The sequence below is a fragment of the Mesocricetus auratus genome, unplaced genomic scaffold (genome assembly GCF_017639785.1).
Source record: "Mesocricetus auratus isolate SY011 unplaced genomic scaffold, BCM_Maur_2.0 Super-Scaffold_100006, whole genome shotgun sequence".
Taxonomy (NCBI): Eukaryota; Metazoa; Chordata; class Mammalia; order Rodentia; family Cricetidae; genus Mesocricetus; species Mesocricetus auratus.
In genome coordinates, this window is record NW_024429190.1 from 87,210,993 (window position 1) to 87,235,144 (window position 24,152).

The 24,152-nt window shown below is 43.3% G+C and overlaps 1 protein-coding gene and 2 long non-coding RNA genes across 6 annotated transcripts in view; 1 reads left to right on the top strand and 2 right to left on the bottom strand.

Annotated features, from left to right (window-relative positions):
* Positions 1 to 589: 589 nt before the first annotated feature.
* LOC110342921 lies at positions 590 to 9,609 on the bottom strand. The gene is made up of 3 exons (XR_002385107.2): positions 9,213 to 9,609; positions 3,916 to 4,004; positions 590 to 939 (listed from the first exon to the last, which is right to left on the bottom strand). It is a non-coding gene; the product is annotated as an uncharacterized LOC110342921 (long non-coding RNA).
* A 2,389-nt stretch (positions 9,610 to 11,998) lies between these two features.
* Positions 11,999 to 14,675, bottom strand: LOC121140924. Its single transcript, XR_005877879.1, has 2 exons — positions 14,533 to 14,675; positions 11,999 to 14,239 (listed from the first exon to the last, which is right to left on the bottom strand). It is a non-coding gene; the product is annotated as an uncharacterized LOC121140924 (long non-coding RNA).
* Positions 14,233 to 24,152, top strand: part of Thrb (thyroid hormone receptor beta) — a 355,538-nt gene continuing 345,618 nt past the window's right edge. The window contains exon 1 of one of the 4 annotated variants that reach the window (XM_040747636.1): positions 14,233 to 14,634. The gene's annotated coding sequence lies outside the window, so the exon portion shown is untranslated. Of the gene's footprint in view, positions 14,635 to 15,079; positions 15,454 to 15,728; positions 15,837 to 24,152 lie in introns of those variants that run through there. The other 3 variants (XM_040747637.1, XM_013121179.3, XM_005080980.4) reach the window with 3 other exon arrangements.

A 24,152-nucleotide genomic window follows, 5' to 3' on the forward strand; every position in this document is an offset into this window, starting at 1 on the left:
TTCTAATTTATTTAAATATAGCAATAACAAACTGGTACATGTATATATTCATACTAAAATAGTTGTTTTCCAAGACAAAAAATTCTTTTGCCAAAAATAATACATTGTTTGCCTTTAAAACAATTTTGGCAGACTGCTTCAATGCCTTGTTTAAAACTAAGATAGTTGTAGTCTTGTAACTGCCCCTTCATGAAATATGCCTAAATCTAGGTCTCAGTATAACAAGGAAGTCCAGCTACACTGAGATTAAATTCAACCAGGAGCTTGAAAAAATGAAAACTAGCCATTGCATAGCAGTGAGAAAAGTTCCTGTTGTTTGGGTATTTTATCTTCTCTCACATAAAACTCTTGGAAGTTTGAGAATGAAGGCTCTCTTTCATAAAACTCTAAATCTGTCTACTTTGTGGCTACTTCTGAGGCACACCCCAAGATTCTCCAATATGGTTGTGTTAGCTCTGGTTGTATAGAAATGTCCCAGCCAATAGGAAGAAAAAAATGAAAGCTAAGGGACAAAGCATAAGAGAATATCCCAAGAGTAGCCATATAACCATGGCTGTTTATGCTCAATGCCCAAAGAAGATGCAATTAATGCTGGGAAACATCGTCTTTATTGAAGACCACCATTTGTCATGCTAGAAAGTCTGGAATATGACGTGTCTAGGACACGCTCATATGTTAAGTGATTGTTGGCTGACTGGAGGTTTTGGAAACTAAGATGTGGGACCTAACTGTAGGAAGCAATTCACTGCAGTGGGTTCCTGTCTACAACCTCTTCTGCTTTTCTTCTATTCTGAGGTAGAAACTCTCTCTGACTTGGGCTCATTTTTTCCACCAGGATTTTTTTCTCAAACACATGGAGCCCAAAGTCCATGAATTGAACCTCCAAGACTGTGTATCAAATAAATTCTTGTTTCTTTGTTTCCGGCAGGTATTTTGTCACTGTAACAAGAGAGAGCCAAGTCACAGGGCCAATATTATAAAGTCTTGACATTTCATCCAAAGAAATTAATTCATTAAATTTTAATTTAGTCTCTGAAAGTTCCCAGGTCATGGTCAGAAAAGAGCCAGATTCTTGGCCAAGATATTGCATGGATGGTCCCTAGTTCAGTTGCTGTTGAGTCCTTGCTTCCCTCTGGAACCCTCTTGAGCTGGGCATCTACAGCCAGCTGTGCTCTCACCACTGCTGTTTTCCGTGTTTCTGCTAGAATGGCTTACAAAGCTCTGCTCACAGCATTCAATCCTGCAGGGGATGTTTCTTACTTGAACTGTTATTGAGTGCAAAACAGGTTGCTGATGGGGAAGTCCTTCTGTATATATGCTTCCCTTATTGGATGATGAATAAAACACACTGTCTGGTCAATGAGGCAGGAAGATAGGTAGGACTAGGAGAAGAAGAGAATTCTGGGAAATGTAGGCAGACAAAGTCTTCATATAGAGCCTGGGAAGAGAAGACTTACCAGGTGTTCTTCAGTAAGTTAAGACCACATGGAAAAACATAGATTAATAGAAATGGGTTAATAAGTATGACAGAGCTAGCCAATAAGACACCCTAGCTACCAGCCAACTATCTTATAACTAATATAGTGTTCTTGTGTTCATTTGGGGCTGTAGAGTGGTGGGACCAGCCGGGACAAAGAGCCTCTAATTACATGTTGCTATTTTATTGCAAGTTACCCAGCTTTGACTTTTGCCAACTGTTCTCTTTCTAAATCCATATAGCGCTGGGGGCAAGGTACCAAAAGATACTTTTGATTCTAGCTCCAGTTTTCTGTTAAATGAATAGAATCAATATTAAGATACTGTGATAGTTTCCATTTCATAAGCTTTCCAGATATCACCGACTACAATGGGATAACTCCTAAATGCATGAATGAAGTAGGACTCTATTTGTTTCCATCAATAAATAGCTAATTCTGTTAAGAACTTCTTAACAATATTTGTAGTAGTTTGAATAGGTGTGGCCCCCATAGACTCCTGTATTTGAATGTGTGGTCCATGGGGAGTGGCACTATTAAGAGCTGTGACCTGTTGGAGTAGATGTGGCCTCATTGACGTAAATGTATCGCCATGGAGGTGGACTTTCATATATTATGCTCAAGCTATGCCCAGTGCACAGTTTTTCCTTGTTGCCTACAGATCAACACCTCCCCTAGCACCATGTCTGGCCTGCATGCCACCATGTCCTACTATGACGATAATGAACTATACCTCTAAAATTGTAAGCCAGCCTCAATTAAATATTTTCCCTTATAAAAGTGTTGTGGTCATGGTGTCTCTTCACGGCAATAGGAACCCTAATTAAGACAATATTAAAAAGATGACTTCAAATATACAAGTTTTAGGGTACCATTGATTAAATCATCATCATGTTGCCAACTAAATTAATTTAGGTAGCAGACGTAGAAAACAAGGTGACTTGGGGGTTATCTTTTTTCCTCCAATATGGACAACCTAAGGAACCAAGCAATATGTTGTGGTCTCTGTAATCCATAATGTGGTACCAGTGTTGGTTACTGAACAGGAGACTCCTGAGTGCAAAGTCAGCCTGGGCTGCACAGTGAGAGCCTGTTTCAAAACCTACTTTGGGGTAATGAGTTCAACTTGCTTGTTCAGGAGCAGGCAGAGATTAGAAACTTGACTCACTCTAGTTTTCCCATTGCCCAGAGATTTCAATAAGGCGGATGACTGTCTCTCGCAGCCCATAATAATGCACCTAAATTCTGATCTACAAATATGCTGCCAGTCGTGTGCTTTTTTGAGGACTTTAGATTGAAAACCTGCAGCTGTGTTTGTGCAGTAATTTAGGAGCCCTATTTCATATGCAAGGGACCGGGCTCCACGGCTCAATCATAATTCATTCATTTTTCTTTTCTCTCTTCTTTTTCTCATCTTTCTTTCTTTCTTCCTTTCTTGTACCAGGGAAATAAAATCTAAGAAATATACGGCATTATGATCAGCTCTTAAAAAAACAGGAGATTGAAAATAAAAGTCCCACAAAACTCACAAATGCTTTTCATTTTTCATTAAATAAAGCTCAGGGTCAAAATTCCAGATATATGTTGTTAAAGAATGTTTAGTAAATGTTAATTAAGAAAGTATAAGATCATCATAAAAGGAATTATAATACCAAGTAAGTACCTTACCTTGAAGACCATGGATCTTAGTAGAAAATGTGTAGAATCACAGACTCGGTGTTTGTGTGTGTGTGTGTGTGTGTGTGTGTGTGTGTGTGTGTGTGTGTGTGTGTGTATACGTGTGAACACACGTGTATGCATGTTATGAAGAGTCTCATGATGGACTGGACTGAGATTGTTTGTATTTATAAAGAAAGTTCTGGAACATTTGTCCTTGGGGTGCCTATAATGATACTATGTTTCACAGAGCAATAATTTCTAAAGTATTAGTTTACTTTAAGTTCTAAGGTGACCTAAGAAAAAGTATTTTCAGCTCATTGTCATAGTCATGAGCCACATTATGAAATGTGTGTAAGAACTTGCATTTGTAAAGTTGGACTACTTATTATTCTCATAGGGCTTAAAAGAGACCTAAAATTTAAATTCAAAATTCCTAACAATATTTTATTGTTTTTATAGACCTGTGCTTTTCCCATACTATTTTTGCTTTTTGAATATGTGTGTGCATGCATGTGCGTGTGTGTGCGCGTATATGTGATGTGATGGGAGTTGTATCAACTTGTGAGGGAAATTACTTACTCTGAAATAGTCACACATGTTTTTAAAGGCACTATGCAAGCAGAACTTTTATAATTAAACTGGGACATAGCATGGCTCTCTCCAGTTTACTCTCCCACTGCCTTTCAGACGTATGCTGATGGCAATTTAAGGCTTCTGCTAGAAATAACTAATTTGAGCTGACTTTTCAAGAGTGCACACAAGCACAATTCATGCAACTTACAGTTTTCCTGCAACTGCCCCTGAAGATGCTCCTCTCCTTTGTCTTCTGCATGCTTTGGAGAGATCAGTACCCCTCTCCTGCATCCAAATCTGTAATCAGAAATTTCATCGCCACTAAATTGTCAATGGTCACTGTAAGCCCAGGTTCTAGAGATAATGATGGAAGACCTGGGGGCTGGGCAGCTGAACACCAGGGAGTGAGAAAATAGGTGGAAGGTGAGGGACCTTTTGCTTTCTCTTCTAAGTAGCTGCAGAGAAAAACTGATATTTAAACCTAATACAAAGAGGCACCAAGCAGAATGACTACTCTGGCTACGTAGTTAGGCAGATATTCAATAGGTAGAAAGGTGGGAGTAGAGCCGGGCAGTGGTGGCACACACCTTTAATCTCAGCACTTGGGAGGCAGAGGCAGGCAGATCTCTGTGAGTTCAAGGCCAACCTGGTCTCCAAGAGCTAGTTCCAGAAAGGTAGGTGGATTGGTAGGCAAAGATATAAAGATGATACACAGACAGACAGACAGATGATAAATGATAGGTAAGTAGGTGTGGTTGGGTGAATAGATAGATGGTAGATAGAAAAATGATAAGTAGGCAGATATAGATAGATAGATAGACAGACAGACAGATAGATGTTTTCCTAGCTATAAAGAAGACAACAAAATGTATATAGACTGTCAATTTAGAGGCTGATTTTAATGTTAAGATATACCTACATACATGCATACATGCATACATATACACACATACACACGCAGACATATGTATGGATCTCTGTTTACTACTTGAAAGTTATATGATTTGGGGGCAATTACCAAAGCTCTGTTGGGCCTAAATGTTCCTCTCAGAAAAAATAGAGAAAATGCTGAATTGACAGGGTATGTAGTAATCCTAGTCTAGATGTGTCCAAACTTTCGATGTTAAGACACAATGTATGTAGTCTAAAATGTTTTGAGCCACATACATCACTATACTGGGATGTATGCAGCCCATGGGCTGCAACTTGGATATCCTTGAAGCGATTTACATAATGCCTAGAATGTAGGATACACCCCATGATTCTAGATAGCATTATTTTGGTAGCACATGTTTGAAAGCAGTTTTTCTTTTTTTAAACTGGATTTGTGATCTTGAATGGACATTCACTTTCCTTGGGTCTCCTGAAGTAAAATGAATGGGCAGTAGTTTTGATGAACTAGGACTTCTGAAATTTCAGCGTGTCTAGGATTCCCAAGAGTCCTGTTAAAATATAGGGTCTAGCTCTAGAGGCGATAGCATGATGTCTGATGATTCATTTGCTGTTGCCATGGGCTTACTTGTAGTGCTTGATGAAAACATGCCTTAACTAGGACTTGAGAGGAAATGAAAGCTAGGTCTCGCTCCCTTTTCCTGCTTTCTTCTTTCTTCCATATCGTCTTTCTTCGAATTGTAAGGACCACATGGCAATGTCTTATTGCTTAGATGAGCTGTCTGATTGACACTAATTGGCCACAGCTATGAGGACTTCCATCAAGCCTAGACTGGGGTCATTGATCAGTCCTGATGACCTGAGCCTGTTCACCGACTATTTCTGAGTTAAGTGTTCTGTTCACTAACCATGGATCAAGCTGGCACATCAGCAAACTCTGCTGATTTCTCACCATCCCTCAGATGGCCTGCATTATGTAAGCCAGGTCCTTTCTGCACTTGTATTTCCCAAGGCTGGCCATGGCAGCATTGAAACACTACTCTTTGCCCTACTTTTCATGCAAATTGCCAAAGAGTAGCACTGTCCATGACTCCTGGTGACTGTGCATCCTTTTTTCAGGAGCATTTTGTTTCACTCATACCTGCTGGTCATTTTGTAAGAAGTTTGTTACCTGAAATGCTATGCTTTCAAACTTTGTTTTCCTTTAGTTTTGAGGAAATATTAAGGGTATAGTTCAATTAGACAATTTCCAGATAGGACAGGATAAAGTAATAATTATATATTTCCATACCTTAATCTTCTCATGGTGCTAGAACATGTCCTTCAGCTGTCCCTTTAGTCTAGGAACTGAATTAGAAGCAGTATAGTTCATAGTTTCTGATGATGGAAGATGAAGGAAGGTCCTCAGCTGGGGAGTATACTGCCCCATGGACAATACATGGCCAGCTGGAGAAGTCAGATGTGTGTTCTGTGGAGATCTAGTGGGTAGTGACCTGGTACTGCTCAGTTTCCCACAAGAGGAAACCCAGTGATTCACAAGGAATCACCAGACCCAGGACCTTACGTACTACCGTGCCTAAAGCTTGTTCTAAATATTTTCTAAAATACCAGTAAAATGGTGAGAACAGTGGGAAACAAGAGCTTCCACAGGTGAGAGGATGTCAACTCCACCGGCTGCCTTCACTGTAGGACGAGGGAAGGCTCATCCTCTGCTTCCTGGGCCCTGCAATCTCATTAATAAACACAAGCACCTAGAACATTCCGTCACTGTCAGTCACTGCTACTTGCTCATCTGTTGCCACAAGTTATTTATCTGTAGTTTCTATCTTACTGCTCTGTGAAATCAGGAGGTGGCACTGGCTGACACCATAAGGTTCATTCCCTTTCCTGACAGCATGGAAGTCATGAGTTACCTGTAGCCTTGGACTTGGGAAAACTCACTCCACCTTTCACGTTTTTACTGCCTGTGTATAGCAAAGTCACTGCATCTGAAGGAGGCGATCTTAACAGCTTAAAGGAATCTGTTTTTAGAATGCTTTGAGCATTAGTTCTCTGTTTCCGGAGACGTGGTATGGTGTATTCTCTTTCTAGTTAGTTTTCTATTTACCTGTTGCTTTGGTCTATCTCTTCTGCTTCTCTCTGAAAAATACTTTATGACCGTTACCAGCCTTCAGGCCTCAGCTGCGATGCCACTTTCTGCCATCTTTAATTGCTTCAGCAAAGCCACCTACCTTCACTGGCTACCCTCCTGTGCATTCTTCCCTGCTTTATATCTGTTTCCACTCGTCTATGTTGGCGAACGCCATATGTTTATTTATATATCTGCACACTCTGGTTTTGTTGTGATGCTGAGACAGGGCTCACCTTTGCCCAGACTGGCTTAGAACTTGTTATCTAGACCAGGGTGGCTTCAAATGTGTGTCAGTCTCCAGCCTCAACTTCCCAAATGCTAAATACACTTTACAAAGTCCTTCTATTTCATTTCACTCAAACTTCCACAAAGGAAAAGACAAGTTTACTTTATCAGTCATAATCTTCCTCAATTGTGCCCTGATTGTTCTGTGGGTAGATATAAGGCTGCCCCCTCAAGGTGTATAGCTGTTAACAATCTCTGCATAGCCAGAGCAGCTACCTTGCCGCCAGCGCTCTGTACACACATACATTCCCTGTTCTGACTTGGCCTCAGTCTGTTTATTGCTACATGTGTGTTGTGGTGAAGGTGAGCTCCTGTCTGTCAGGGTAGGACACGGTTTTCCCTAGACCATATCACAACTCCTCCTATACAAGTCTTTGCTTTTACAACAACCTCTGATGCCATATGGGAAGCCAATCTAGTTACAAAGAAGTTCCATCTGGGAGGCCCTCAGGCTGGTCCAAGAACCAGATGCGGTCAGGAGCTCTTAGAAGGTTCTGCTTAATTCCAAGAAGGAGTGAAAAGGGCTGCTGTGTTTTGGAAATGATTTGTCCCTCACATCTAGTTAGTTGGAAGCTATGTCCCTAGTGTGGCTGTGTTGGAAGCTGTTGCAATCAGTAAGGATGGGACCGATGGGAAGTGACTAAGCCTTTAAGAGGAATTCATGGTTTGAACAGGTTTTGGGAAGAGAGCTCACTAGCTGAGGGAGGTGCTGCAGGTCTGTTCCCAGCACTGGGGAGCGTAGTCAGCCAACGTAGAAGTGTGGACACGGATTGTTTAGTGAGACAGAGAGATGGGTGTCGGCATCCCTTGGATGTCTCTATTTTCCTGTCTCCTGTGCTTACTCCTGTGTGTATTCCTACCTGGGTGAAGCCATGTGCCAAAAGACCTCACTAAATCTTAAGAAATGCTACAAGTAAGCAAGAAAACAAACAAACAAACAACAACAGAAACCCAGAACCAACCAACCAACAACAAAACAAACAAAACGAAAAGCCCTGTTGTCTCTATGAAGTCCTCATCCTCGGGTATTTCCTCTCATAACTTTCACCTTTGCTGTTTTTCAAACACCACGATTTTTCTCCCCCTTCCCACCCCCAGACACAACCATACTGTGAGCCAGGCACTGGACAGCATCACTGCCTGTAAGGCAAAGTTATTTCCCCCTCACTCCCGCTGAAACACCTAGAAAAACTAAGGAATACCCCAAGTCACATGAGACACACCTGGTGACTGCAGATCCTAGCCAGCACACCAAGGGCACTTCACTAAATCTGCGACTTGTGGACACTCAGGCCTGGTTATACTCGCTCTAGATGCGAGCCCTTGCCCCCAAGTGCACTCTTTCTGGTTCCCCAAAAATACGTTCTGCAGCTATTTGAAGCTGCTCTGTGCTAATGCTTCTCACAATGGAGTGCAGTGGGTTTTGTTGGGAAGGACAACTACAGCCCAGGAAAGTAGATTTCAGCAAATCCCATATTGCCCCCAGTTAGGAATCTCATTCAAAATGCTGAAAGCAAGTAAAATCGAATTTATGAGCATCATTCCTGATATGGCTCATTCAGGGATTTTAAGGATTTGAGCACAGCCCATAATCATAAGAATCATATTCTACTTGTTGTAGCTAGAGAATCAGCTTGTTCTGTGAAAATGAGTAAGAACTGCTTCATTCCCTTCTAAGAAAAGATGGACGTTTCCTCTGAATATTTAAATATGATTTTTCTATTTTTGCATTTTGTGTTAGTCCTTTTCTCATTGCTGTAGCACACTACCTGAGGCTGGGTAACTTGCACGAAAATGATGCTTGTTGAGCTTAACTTTGGAAGTGAGCTCTTTTGATCTGGTCTCTGGTGGGTCCCCTTGGGTTTAGTACATGATTTGAGATGGTATCAATATGGGGTAAATGGAAAAGAGAGAAATCATACAGGAAACAGAACCCAGAGGCAATCTTTCTTGCTCCCCCCCATAACAATTTGGTCTTGGGAAAACTAACTCAGGATCTTACCAGAAGTGAATTAATCCCTTTGCAGACCATGCCCTAATGACCTGAAACTGACAAGAGAACCCATTAACAATACTGCTATTTAGTTCCTCTTAAAACTAACTTTCAAACAGCTAAAAATGAAGGTTTAACTTAAAACATATTGGTATTTTAAAGCAACAAAACAGGTTTTAATTTAAAAACATCTTGGTATTCTTACCGTACTTTCTCCACTCGCTGCCAGTGATACACTTTAATCCACCAGAACCTTCTTTTCAGTTTTGTATTCTTTGTCAGTTGAATAAACGCACATGATGTATTTTGGTTATCTTCACCTCCATTTCCCTCCGTCAGCTTCTTCCTGCTGCCTCTGAACCTCTTCTTCTATCCCTTCTCCCACGTTCACGCCTTTCGTTTTCTTTTGTGACCCACGGAGTTCAATTGGGATTGCTTGCATGAATGTGCGTGTGTGGAGTTGTTTTCTGGAGTACGGCAACTGGCCGGTGGCTACCCCAGTAATGATCGCCTACCAGTTGCTCCATAATGGCAGGGTGAGGGAACTATCTTAGCACCTTCGTTTTTGCACAGACCATTAGTGCATGGTTGGCTCACTGCAGCTGCAACGTGACCCTGTAATTAATGGCTGCCTAAGGCAACAGTGGTTTTGAATTTTGACTGGAGGACTTCAAGTTTGTAATGCTAGATGATATTCTAGAGAAATTCCACCTGGCTTCCAATATTTTATTTACAATAACTGTAAAGAATGAACTGAAGTCAGCAGGTGTTATTTGAGCACCCTCTAAATGTTCACAATTATTCTCGTTCCTCAAGAAGTATCATTAATGTAATTGATATATATATAATCACTAATCATTTATTCAAGTGCTGTATTTTAAATAATGCATATTATTATATATAATTATTGTATACTATTTATACTTTGTTAACAGAATAACTCAAATTTGATATATGGCCAGCAATTCTACTCCTAAGCATGTGCCAAAGACAATATGAGTGCAGGCATCCATATAATTGTTTAAGAATGTAAATAGCTTATTTATTTGTAATAGCCCCAAGCTGGAAAACGCCAAGAATTCATCAACTAGAAATTGAATAGACAAATTGTGGTTTTGTTATATGGTGGAATATGGAACAGAAATTTAAAGTAGAATTTTCAAATCCGCACAATTAAGTGGATCTACCTAAAAAAAGTTATGTTAAATGAAAGACAGTACATATAAAAAGTAACATATTTTTTGGTGATGTTTACATGAAGTTTAAGATCTGGTGACCTCTCAGTAAGCACAGAAGCCATGAGTGGTCACCTCTAGAAATGCCATGAATGGCATGAAAAGGAGAGATTTTCCATATTGCTGGGACTATTCTCTGTGTGGTCCTGGCTGTTGATTAGACATAGGCATGGAGATATGAAAATCCACTGAACTGAATACTAGGATTCATCTATTTTGTCACATGTCTGCCTCAGACCACTCAAACTCATGTTGCTTGGAGGCTAAACTTCTGCTTTCCCTACATCTGCCTTGGCATACCCCAGTCTGTCTATTTTCACTGTATTTGAGAAGAGATGATTTACAATTCAGTGGAGTTTGGCCTGGTGGCAGGTATATTAAGGTAACACTATACACCTCAAAAGCATTCAATAAACTTCCATGTTTCAGTAACTACCACAAAAGAAGCTAATCATTCAATCAATGGAAAAGTTCAGTTAGAAAAGGCTGTTTTGGAAACCTCCATGGTGAGTGAAGGACCCAGGCTCCTTCCAGCTGTAGCTTATTAGTAGTATATAGGAGAGGGAAGATGAGGGGAGGGGCTCCATCTGTGTGGCTAAGGGAAATTCCTCATCCTTGCTGGATAAAGACTCTTCTGGTACTGTATTATGCAGGAGGAGCATCTACTCCTTTGTAAGTGACCCCTCATCATGCTTTTTAAGGAAGCCAGTAAAGTCATCAATTCCCCAGAACTGGTAGAATCATGCTTCTGGTTGTCACTGGGACCTGAGGAGGAGGGTGGGTGTTTACAACTCCTCCAAGGGAAGGAACTTTGGCTAGAGGGTCCAGTCCTTCTCCAGGGACAGCTTCATGAATATGTAATCTGCATAGCTACACTGGCACAAAGCTTAGTGGTTCTCAACCTGTAGGTGGTGTCCCCACAGAGGTTGCATATCAGAGAACCTGCATACCAGATATTTACATTATGATTCACAACAGTAGCAAAATGAAAATTGTGAAGTAGCAATGAAAACAATTTTATGGCTGGGGCTCAACACACATGAGGAACTACATTAAAGGGTCACAGCATTAGGAAGGTTGAGAACCAGGGCTTTGGAGACGAGCACTTAGCTGCCTGTTCTGCTATCATCAAATTGACACCACTACTGATTTCATCTTTGAACTTGTGTTTTATAAGGGAAATCTTCTAGGACAAGGGACACGCACATGCACACAGGAAATACAGAAGATATGTCTACACTTTTCAATGCTCTTTCGAATGTTGGTGTCCCGTGAACAGGGAAAATGTGTGGACTTGAGCAAAATCCAGAGACATATGAGGGAAGCATGTTCCATTGACAACTGAGGAAGAAGGACATAGCCAACCCAAGAGGCCATGATCTCCACTCAACCAGAACGTGCTTTGAACCTAGTTAACAGCGTCCAAGGGTGCCTTCGTGTACTTTCTTACTTGTGGTTACCTCCCAGAATTCATTAACTGGTGGCCTGAAAATGAAGACACAAAGGGAAGTGCCTTTGAGGTCTCCTTAACACAGCACTGTGCCAAAGGTCCGGCGCTGGCTTGCAAAATGAGCACATATCAAGAAGAGAAATAGAGGGTGCTTTTTCTGTTTCCACTCTTTCAGTAATGCCAAAACACATACATATATGTGAGCTGCAAAACATGGGCAGTACACTATCACATATAAGTTAAAACCTCTTGGAACTACATGGCAAACTGGCGGTGCACAATAGATCAATTGTGAAGATGTGATAATAATTTGAGGCATTTGTTTTCCTTTACTTAGAATATTAAGTAACACATTAAAATGCCACGACGGCTCCAAAGACAGAAAGCAGAATGACAAAGCTTTTTGTTTTGTTCCACCTTGACAGTTTTTCCTGATTTCATTTTGTACCGGGATTAACTAGCAAATAACACAACCGTCTCTCTCTGTATTCCAGCAACAGTTCCATTCAGCTACCTTTGAGGCCAGTCTATCGGACCCTTCCTCTACTGGGCTCTGTTGGCTTCCTGGTCTTATCTCACCTGGCAGCTTATAGCTCTGCATCCGTGGAGTCAATCAGCCACAGGTGAAGATACTTGAAAAACCTGCATGTGGACTGAGCATGCGCAGACCTTCTTTCCTTGTTAATCCTTTAATACAGTATGATACCTATTTGCATAGCATTTAATCTACAGGTGAGTTTCGTGTCAAAGAGGGGAAGTGTTGGTTACATGCAAACACTACACTCATGGAGCTGGGCCATCTGCAGATCCAGATAGCTGTGGAGGGACTCTGAAATGGTGTCCTGGGGAATGCTTAAGGATGATGACACTGTTTTGTTACTCATGGGACTGCCACCATCAGTTTTGAAACTGTCCCCTTCCCCAAAAGGTCTGTCATGAAAGGCTAGGGGTAGACTTCACAATTTTAGCCAGCTTCAACAGACCAGAACACCTGGGCCTTCATAGAAAGTAGCAGCGAACGTAGAGACTAGGTCACGAGGCAAAAGAGCCAGCTCCAGCAATGGCTGTTAGCTAAATGAAATGGTTTAATATTCTACCCCCACAGAAAACCTGTTCATACTTTGTGAACCTCCAAGAACTCCCTCTGTGAATTCTTTGAGGCTGCTGCCACCCCATACCTCTCCAATTCCGCCTGGCAATTCCTTGCCATGATCATCATCTTTAATATTTGGTCAGTTCTACCTTAAGCTTTATTTCTGCAACTGGTCTCTGGTAACATCTCACACACACAATAGGCAGGAAAAATGATACCTTCACATCAAGCTAAAAATTTAAGCAATGTTCACAAACAGGAATTAAGAGAGACTGGTTTAAAAATCGGTGAGTAAAACTTGACATGTAACACAATAAACATCTACAATGAACTGCATTTCACCATGTTAAATAAAGACACATTCAAACTGCAGGCTGGCTGCACTGCGGCCCAAGCCCACTCTTTTGGTCTGGGTGTTTCTTGCCCAGAAGCTCTGCAGGGACAAACAGATTGCCTCATTGGCTGGAGTCATCAACTTGAAATTCATAGAGTGGTCACAAGTGAACTATGATGATGGGTTCTGGAAACCTTTGCTCCTAGGTTAGAGTAACTTCTGCTCTCCTGACAGTTTCCATGACTCTGTGCTGTCCCACTGCGTATCAGACTCTGATGGTGACTCATCTTGCCACCACCTGACTGTCTTCATACCTGTTCAAATGGAATCCTACCAAATCTCCTTGTTTGTCACGATTACATCGCTACAGCCAGTCTTGTGAATTGTTGTGTCATGTGACTTGTTTAATACTTTAGTTGACTCTTTATTTCAGAATTTTCCAAACAAAATGAGATCAAGAAGACAGAGCCATCTGAACAATGAAAGAGAACATGTTTTTGTTTTGTTTGTTTCTATGGGGGCATTACAGTTCATTCTCAGTATGTGGCTTTCTTGAGAAAGAATTTAAGGGAAAAGAAAATAACTCCAAGTTAAACGTAAGAAAAGAAGCAGTTAAACATCCCAGGGCCCAGGGCTCCTCAGCGCCTCTTGATTTGTTGTTCGCCTACACTACCACAAGGCTTGCCCCACTAGAAGATTTGGGCCCAGCTGTAAACTGCCCTTACTTACCTGCGCCTGACTTTTCCTCGCGGCCACCAGGGGGCTGTCTGGGTGGAACTGGGTTGGAGACTTTGCAGCTTTCCCCCAAACCAACCAAAACATCCCAAGGCAGCTTTGGAGCAAAGCCCAGGAACTCGCCTGCAAAAACAACCCTCACTCTAGAGCCCACAAGTTCTTAGCGCGGCTTCATTCGGGACGAAGAATAAAACACAGATTTCTTGCGAGGAACTCAAACAGCAGGCTGCTGGAAAAGGCAACGTCTTCACCCAAGAGCTGCGGTGTGAAGCTCTCTCTCCTCAATCCTGCAAGATTCTTTTTGTCCGAGCAGGGGACAGTTTCAGAATCTCGGCAGTTGCCAGTGCAGTGGCCAGAGGTGCCGGCCTCTCAACCTTCGCCTTTCCTGTGGATGGCCAAGAGACACCGGAACAAAACCCTGATCACCCGTGGGAAAACCAGAAAACTCTTTAAAATAGTCTAGACATTATTCCCTCCGTTCAGTTACAAGTCAGGCAGGCTCAGGGCACTGCCCTGTGTTACATGAGTATGTATATTGAAGAAGGAATTTCAAGGTATTTTTTAACACTGTGCATAAAAACATAATTATATTGTCCTCAAAGTAGTTTGGTCACAACTGTAACTTCCCAATGACTGCATGTTCTCAAGAGTACTCGGCATTTTTCCAACACAACCTACCTTTCAGACGCAGCCAGGAGACCGCCTGGGTCATCTGGAGCAGAACAGCAGTCTCCCTCTGTGTTTTCTCCTAACCTGAGTGCTCGGCCTTCCGGACTTGAGGTATGGACATTTGGAGTTGTGTGCTTGCTAGGACAGAACTCTTTCAAGGGTAGAGATTATTTTTGTCTTCCGGTTTTATTTGTGTATTTCCAAGACAGAGGCAAAATAGCGAGGCGTCCCTTTAAACCCTACTTGTGCAACCAACCCACCAGCCACACACTTCAGGAAGAGAATAAAGGGGTGTGAGAACGGGGACACATCTCGTTTAGGGCAAGCGAGACACTGTCCAGTGGTGTGGGGACTGCATAGCGTCCAGAGCCCCAGGAGGATCTCAGCGCCCCGTGGTCCCACGCGCTCTACAAGTGGTTTGGGGGTGGAAGGCGGAGCGCCTCGACACCTGCCTCGCTGTCAGGCAGACCCAGAAGGGTTGTGCTCCTGGAGGTCCCCCCCTAGCTCCCTCCACCCACCCACCCACCCACACACATTCCTGCCTCTTCAACTACAGGAATGACCGCCCAACTCCAGCCTCCACGCGCTAGCAGTCGGGTGGGTGGGCGCGCGGCCACCAAACCCGCAGCTACTTGACCCCAAGGAGGGCGGCGCACAAGGCGCTGTACCGCGGGGTCGCAGAGGGGGGACGCCCGCACCTAAGCGGCAGGTGCACAGACAGCAGCACCGGGCACCCGAGTGGTGGACTGCTCGGGCTCAGGCCGTGACGGGGTGCGCGGCAGGGAGGCCATTTCGTCGCTGAGCTCCTGGTGGAGCAGGGGTAGCCTGAGCCTGCTGCGGCTGCCGCGCGAGTCAGATCCCCTGGAGGACCAGAGGGGACGAACTGTCAGCGGTTCTCCTGCCGGTGTGGAGCTGGCGCCCTAGTCCCGAGTAAGGCTGAGCTCCTGGACCCCGGCAGGCGGGGCCCGGGGTCCTGCACCTCGCCACCTTAGCAGATCACAGCGGTGTGGTTGCCAGTGTCCTGGGACCCGCGCCGCGCCCCTCGGTGCGGAAGGATAGTTGACAGGTCAAGGGAATCGAGCTCGCCCGGTGGCCCGCGCAGCACGGGACCCCACGGCGGAGGGGGCGGAGCGGGGAGGAGACTGCGGCTCGGCCGAGCACAGCGCAGCCTCGGGCGGGCGGGCGGCCGGCGTGACGCGGCGGGATTAACTTTGCATGGCTAATTCGAGCACCACCGCGGAGGCCACCGACTGCTCGGCCGCAGCTCGCCCGCACGCCGCCTCGGGGCGCCACCGCGAGGCTCCAACGCTCCGGTAACGTGGTGCGGCGGGGGCGCAGGGTGGGCGGGGGGCGACAAGTCCTACGAGCCGGGCACGAATGGCAGGCGCCGCGCGGTGTCCCTGCCGCGGGGCCTCTGCGCCCCGGTTCCTCTCGGGCTCGGGCACACGGGTGCAGGAAGCTGAAGTCCGAACCCAGCTGGGGACAGGCTTCTGGTGAAATGGAGTTTGGCATCCTGGGCGCTGAACCCAGTGGAAGTTTCCATGAGGAGGAAGTTGTAGGACATGGGGGTTCGGAAGAGGCTGACAGGCGCGGGGGTGGGCTATTTAAAGGGACTGTGAGTCTCCCGTCCTCCTCTTTTTGCTCCTGCCCCGGAACTCGAGGGTTTGGAAAGGAGAAAGCTCCCCATGTTAGCAGGCGCTGGCCAGTGCCTGGCGATTCTGCTTCTCACCGCCTCCGCGGGCTCGCTCGCTCCAGAGTCGCTCTTTGGCTTTGCTTCTCTTGACGCAGCATCTTTTGGGGTCGCTTGGGTTGGTGGTGATCCAGGTAGCGTCAGCCCTGCGCCCCAAGGTCGGGGTTGCGGAAGGCGTCTTTGAAGTTTCAGTTGCTTACTGTCAGTTGTCATTTTGCAAGAAGGTTTCCCGTGACCACAGTGGGATTATTATCCAAGCTAATTCTTAAAGCCTTCTAGTTTGTTTTTAAGGGGGAGGGTTGTATTTGTGGATTATTTTTTAATTTTAAAGACTAAACTATAATTTGCCCCAAATGGGACATTTTCAAAGGGACAGTTAAGCATTCCTAAAGTGAGTTGAATTTAAAAAGGATCACCTGGGCAGGCAGGTTCAGTCTCCCAAACCGCCACTTTCACGTGCTTGGAACGCAAAGAGCAAAGACTCTGCTGAATCAGAAAACAACGTTGACTAAATTCCCCTAGGTTGATCCTAGGTACTAGAGACCAGTGTTAAAGACCTGTTGTGGAACTGAACATATGAAGCATTCCTCGTTCAATGCATGAATAGGAGAATACGACAATCGTGTTAATGATGAATGTATTAAGTACCGTAGATCTGTTGGGAAGAGTCTTCATACGACTTGGCACCAGCTTAGCTTGTTTACTGACACTGTATGAAACGTTGTTCCACTGTATTGCAAAGGAATAAAAATTTCTTTTTGGTAAAAAATGTTCCATGATTCATTCTGAATATTCTGGATGACTGATCTCCCTAATTCACTTCAGCTTGTTATTTCCTCGTTCTGAAAGAAGTCATACGCTGGGAACCATTAATGAAAAAGGTGTTTGCGTCGGAAGCATTTTGAACAGTATCAGACTTTAAGGTGTTTTCATGCTGATTGGTTGTGCTTCGGTTGACCCTCGCAGAAATTAAGTAAAAAGTGCTTTCCTTGAGGCGTTTTTATGGGAAGAGATTGGTGGAGAGAAATCTATGTTTGTGCATGTTAAATAGATACTATTAGAATCCTATTTTAAAATAAATTTCAAGGTTTATTATATACTGCAAGTGGGAAATCGGCTTTATTTTCTGAGTAAAAGTAAGTGATACTGAGTATAGCTCCACAATTGTTCTTGGCTTTGAAAATGAAACAATTCTTGTTGGCATTACAATGCAAAAGCATAATCTCATTGACATGGGAGTATTGCTATATAAAGTAACTGGCTTTAAGAGGGGAATAAATACTCCAGCTCTCCCCTTCCAGCTTCTTTGTGGTAAATTCTGCTGTAACAAGAGATGAGCTGCAACCTCCCTGTGATCCAGCACCTCTGGTAAAGGGTGATTTGTTAAGCTCTCCTCAGGAAGAGAAAGCTGAGGCCCGTCTGCATCCCTGTCTGTAGATGCTGGAGGCTGATGGTTTCTTTAGCATCTTGCTCCAGTGTAAGTCCCATGCCTCCTTGTTAAACAGCCTTTGCTTGATCAGTGGAGGGGAGTCCATCCTTTGTCCTCTCTCAAAGGCCTCTCTTCAAACCCCATCATACTGCCTATGATCAAAACTGATCTGATACTTGCCAATTTCCTTTTTGAAAACGAATTCTGAATATTCTAGTTGACACTATGGCGTCTAGGAGGACAGTAGTGTTGATTGCTTTATTTACTCTTGGTCTCCCTGAATCTGGAAGAATACTTAGCACATAGTAGGCACTGGGTAAATTGGAACAAATTAGAAGTTGTGCCCAAACATTTTCCTTCATCAAATGCTTGACTAAGTACTTCAACCATTGCCATTTTGAACACACACACACACACACACACACACACACACACACACACACACACGACTAAGGCTTGGTCTTTGCATCTGTCTCTCACTCCCTGTTGCTTTCCATCTGGCTGGTCTGACTTTCTGTGTAGTTAATTCTCCAAGTTGCTCCTGGCAGCCTTGGCTGTGCAGAAATACTCAACAGTGTTTTGCCTTCCATGTCCCCAGTCCCCTTGATTCCTGAAGATAAGACCTTTAACTCCCGAGTTTCAGCAGACTCTTCCTCTACCTAGAGGCATTGCCAGGACAATGAAGCAGTGTCAGAAGCATGAAGGTACAGACCCTGGACATCACTAGTCAGGTGGAAGGCAGGTCTTGGCAAGGCCTGCTTTGGCAGCTCAGAGGGACCAAGGGCTTTCAGTGGTAGTGTCTAGGCCACAAAAATGGTGGTGGGGGAGAGGAACTCAGGCTTGCTGGGTGTAACACAGCCGTAGGAAAGTCCTGGGTGACAGATTTAGGAATAACCTACTCGTTACTATGTGCTGTTAGCCAACCGGCCTTCTCCTGTGTCTCCTGTTTTCCTCTCTTTAACAACGTAGTCTCATCCAGATGACTTGGAGGAATATGCAGCTATCTGAGTTTTCCCATGATCAGAGTATGGTACCTAAAGTGTCCTCTAAAAGCTATTATTCCTGGCAATTCTTGCCAATTCAGAACATGGGGAAACTGCAGTTGATAATCATGGTAGTTTGTTTTTTATAGAGAACCAAGTTTTAGAATGTATCTGATGAAATACTTAATAAAGGCCTGCAAAGCAGGCTGAAGGGATGGCCCAGCAATTGAGAGTGCTCAATGACGTCACAAAAGACCCAAGGTTAGTTCCCAGCACCCATGTCAGGCAATTCACATCTGCCTGTAACTCCATCTCTAGGGGATCTGATGCCCTCTTCTGGACTCATTGGACATCTGTACTTGGATATTCATAGCTTATCATCATACATGTATTGTAAAAAAATAGTGAAAATAACTCTAGCTAAAAAAATTTCCTACAGAATAATTAATGTTGGTATTGTTAATAGTGGGGGCGGGAAGTAAGGATCAATGTTTTGGGTAATGAGGAAGATGATTACACCAAAATCCAAAAGACTTACTGTTTTAGCATATTTAACTTAGTGCCTAACTTTGTGGTAGCTAATTTAACAACAACAATGAAAAGGGGGTGTCTATCTGGAATTGATATTCAAGAGTACATGGCAACTATTACGAGGTTACATCAAACACAATGGGCAATACTTCAGAGCCACAGAAAATGAAGTAGCATTCTTTATATGGCCATGTGTTTGGCCAAATCTCAGTAGGAGAAAAGTGCAGAGGGCACAATGGAGAAAAGAATTGCCAGTGTAAATTTCTCTATGTGACTAAGATGCTGTGGTCCAGTGGCATAGGTTCTGCCATAGCCTCATGAATCTAAAAGGAGCTCAGAAAAACAGCAGAGTGAATGGCTAACAGGTTCACTACATTAACTTTCTCAAAGATCCAGTGTGTTAGCCTGGCTTCTGTCTGGTGCAACTAGAGAGGACAGGAAAGCTGGGTATTTGAAAAGGACCCTATAGCCACAGCCTACCTGAGCAGGGACCCACTAATGCTTTGTCCCCTTCTACTTGTAACTCAGGGTTGTCTGTTTCCTCCTCTGTCCCATTTCTAAACTGTGGTGAGTGCCTGTGTGTGACTTTTCCCATCCGGACACCAAGAGCCTGGAAAAGACCTGGCTGCATGGATATGGATGACACAGTTGTCGGAGGAGGGTGGGTCGGGACAGGGCAATGTTTCTCTTTCCCATCCGTGTTGGTATGAGCACCATCTTTCAACATGGCTTGGCCACACATGAATGTCTGCATCACATCAGGATCTGGAGCATACGAATTTCAGCTTGTGTCAAGGCTGGATGAGCAATTCATGGCAAGTTAGCCTCTTGTTTGTTTGAAAGTCGTTTTCATGCCTTGATTTATTTTCTCAGTCTGCAGATATTTTTATATCTGCCATGTTCCTGGCCCTGTTACTTACTTTGAAGATCAGCATGTAGCTGGCAACAGGTGGAGCAATGTGCATAGATTAAGTTCAGGTATGCTACAGTGTCCTACACTGACGAAATAAACATGCCTTTTGGAGTTTCTCCTAAGACATTTCGGCTAGGGTTGGGGTGGGATAAAGTCACTGTTTCTAAGAGCTGCCTGTCTTGTGACATGGTGTAAATCTGATCAGGATCCACCCACCGATGCCAAGTGCTAAGGGTTTGAATGTGTTTGGGTCGATATGTTTCTGACAGAGCATGCGTATTTTCCACTTTAAGTTCCAGAACTTTCTAGTGCATTACATAACTTTAGCAGATACCACATCCAAAACAAAGAGTCACAATCTCGTGCTTCCATGTCCTTCTCTCAGAAATCTAGTCAGCTAAGAATCAGAATAGTGGTTGGCACCAACGCTAAAATTCTTGGGCCTCTAGTGCCCTGATTTCAGGAGGGCACTGGAGACTTTGTGTGCTGGCAGAACTTGGTCAGTGATAAACTGATTATCTGTGATGAACTCTGCTACCTTTGCTAAGTTGATGGATAGAAGGGCTTGGATTTGAACCCAAGAGGCCTGGCAGGCTGTGTCTAGGGAAACTTCTGTGGCCCTTTCGTCACTACAGACACACAGCCTCATAAAGTATACCCTAGAATATATGCCCCATGGCCATAGATGTTCCTAACACATAGTCTTCACAATATGTATATCCACTCTTAAAACCCAGAACATCCATATTTGAGGTTTTGGCCAGAAAATGTAACCTTGAATTGTCTGCTAGGCAATGATTAACAAAAATTAAGTTATATTTATATAGATGTTTTTGAAAGACCAGAAACAAAAGCAAACTTACAGTCAAACCTGTGGTTTGAAGATGTTTCAGGCCTACCCATCTCCATTCCATTTTATCTTCTTCATCCATTTTATCTCTATCACCATATTTTTATAGTGTGTGTGTGTGTGTGTGTGTGTGTGTGTGTGTGTGTGTGTGTATGTATGTATCCCTGATGGGATGGGATATTGCTATCTAATCAAGGTGTACATACAATATTTATGGAAGATAGGCTAAACTCACTCACTCATGTTCTTAGAGCCCAAAGAAGAAACTACTATTCTTAAACTATTAAACTATTGAATTTAAGGAGCTGTGGGAGTCATGAGTAGTAAGTCAACTGAAACCAGAGAGGGAGTGCAGGTAGGCAATTGGAATCCCCAGTGTATGTTTCTATGATAAGGAACATTGAGAGGCTCCTCATGGTTTAGTGACAGACATTCAGGAACCCAGAGAATATTCTTGCCCTTTGACATTGGCTCCCAGGATGGTTCAGACACTACCTTCCACCATCTTCTGGTTGTCTCGGTTCTGTGTTCCTGGTGTTCAGCAACATGGGCCCAGCAAAGAACGACTGATGCAAACAACCATGCTATTCCCAAACTCTTCATGTTTTTTCTCACATTTCTCTACTGTATGCACCAACGTGTCACCAATTGTATGCCCAAGCCTGCAGAATGTCTCCGTGGCAAGGGTGTCATGTTGGTACACACAGTGGTAAAGGCTGTGTCATGGAGTGAAATACCTCTCAAGCTGATGTCCCACCTCATAGATCCTACCATCTCTTTCAGTCTCTTCTCTGACTCTTAGATGTGTTAACAGAGCATGTGTTTACAATTAGCTTGCTTTGTCCTTTGTCCATCGTATCTTGGAAATTCGGAGCATAGCAACTCAATATAAAAGTCTCAGAGTCTTTACACCGGGGTGTGTCATGGACATCAAAGGATAAGGAGGGTAGGCAGCTAATATGCCGCCACCATATTCTTTGAGTGAGTGTGTGTCACATGCATGCATCCCTCCTCATGAGAGGACGTGAAGCAGAGCTCTTGGCAATGCATTTTTAATAATCAAGCTCATTTGCTTTAGTCTCATACTCCATTTCATCATGAATGGAACATGTTGGCTTTTCATGAAAAACAAAAAGCCTAGCAGTTGGTATGCAATACTGAGTAATACCACCACAGAAGTATTTTACAATGATTTTAAAGTCCTATTACTTTTAAAATATAATAATAAGGATCGACATAATCTCAACTTATTTTATAATGTTTAAAGTAGTAATTTGCACAAGCCAGAGAATGGCTCATCTCTGTGGTATTTCCATTTCCATTTATAATCCCATCCAAGTCTTGCTATAATATCTGCCATCTTCCAGGATGTGCAGACCCTGACTAGTACACTATGTCTGAAATGTAGCCACAGCAGGGGAAAGGAGAAGGTTGGATACTCTTGTCTGATTTTTTCCTAAAAAAAAAAAGGACCAGAAGAACTTAACACAGATTGCCTCTTTAATAAACAAACAAATGAGCAAACTAACTGTGGTCTTTGGGAGTGATTTACTTATTCTGTAGTTTGGCCCTTATAAGGAGTACTGGGCAAATTCCTGTACTCCTGAGGCCTTGTGGGGTACAAAATCCTGTTTATTTAGGTTGTTAATTTTGTTGTATATTCTGTAGATTCATAATTACAAGGTAAAGGTGTTCTTGGAAATGGGGTCCACATGTATTCTTTATTATTATTCAAAAATATATTTTCATGATGGGCACGATGGTATGCATACCTGTAATTTCAGCATTTGGGATACTAAGGTGGGAGAATCTTTAGTTTGCCTATGTTTGTCTCAAACCAAAAAAACAAAAAAAAACAAAAAGAAGAAGGAGGAGGAAGAGGAGGACACTGGGACGTTGACAGAAAGGAAGGGGAGCAGAAAGGGTGGTGGAGAAAGAGGAAGGAGGAAGGGGACATATGCTCAGATTTATCACAATTGAAGTTTCCATTCATTCATCCACCCATCCCACATGATCTGAGCATCTACTAGGTACAAGGAGTGATAAAAAATACCGTGACAAATATTAAAAAATCTTTGCTAAGGAAATGTGCAGAGCCTTCTGGGACAGCATACAGGGGTGTCTCAGTAGCAGGAAGCATAAGTTTTGGAGTCTGGCTAAGTCTTCGGTGGGGGACTGTCTTGTACACTGTAGGTTTGCTAGCATCACTGCCTTCTACCCGTTAATGCAAGTGGCACCAGTTCTAACTGCCAAAATTACATCCAGGTTTTGCATAACGGGCAGCGAGTAGTAAGGACCATTGGCACAGAGATGAGGAGGAGCCAGGGCTGAGTGGTGGAGTGGGGAGATTTGTGTCCAGCTTAACCTGGATTCATGGAGTATTAGCTTCTGCCTCTGGAATATGTAAAGAGTCAGTATATGGTGTGAACCTTGGATGACTAGGTCTTGTCACGTATTAGGTAACAGAAGTATTGATACTGGAGCAGCGCTTATAGTACTGATAAGTCCTGTGATGGAGTCCGCACAGCATAAGGTGGAAATGTGTAGCTAGGGATAGAGAGGGTTCTGGACAGAAGGAACAGGGAATAGCATGGGAAGGGGGGAGAGGGCAAAGCACCCAGGAACCTGGGAAGATCCTGGTGCACATATGAAGGACAGCAAGGGAGGCTGCTGGACCCAGCACATGTCAGACGCTGGAGCTTTGCTGGCCAAGGGAGGAAGATTGACTCAGCCTAAGCTGGTATATGTTGCCAGATGTCTTTGGGAATAGTTTTAACTTTCTTCGACATGTGAAAAAAAATTCTCATCTTAATTCTGATCATATTTTTAGCAGGCTGATTGTATATTTGGGGGAGGTTCAATTCTAATTTGAAAAACAGATTACATGTTAGATTCTCTTTAAGATGTTTTCAGATAGAGCTTAAAGACTATCTTTCATCGTCTTCACAATTATGTGTGACACCAAAGGACATTGTACCTGTGGTTCCTGTGTCAAACAGAAACACAGTTGCTCCCGTGTGACTAGAAAAAAATAATGCTGGTGTTGTGTTCAGACTCATTGTTGAGTATTAATTATTGATATTCTGTCTGGGACCTGACTCTTTAATCAAAATTATAAATGGATGATGAAAATGAATGAATCAATGGATAACAAGAGGATGACATTATAGAAATACCACCTAATTACAAATAAAAATAGTTTGAATAAATCCCTTTGTTTACCAGAGTTTGAA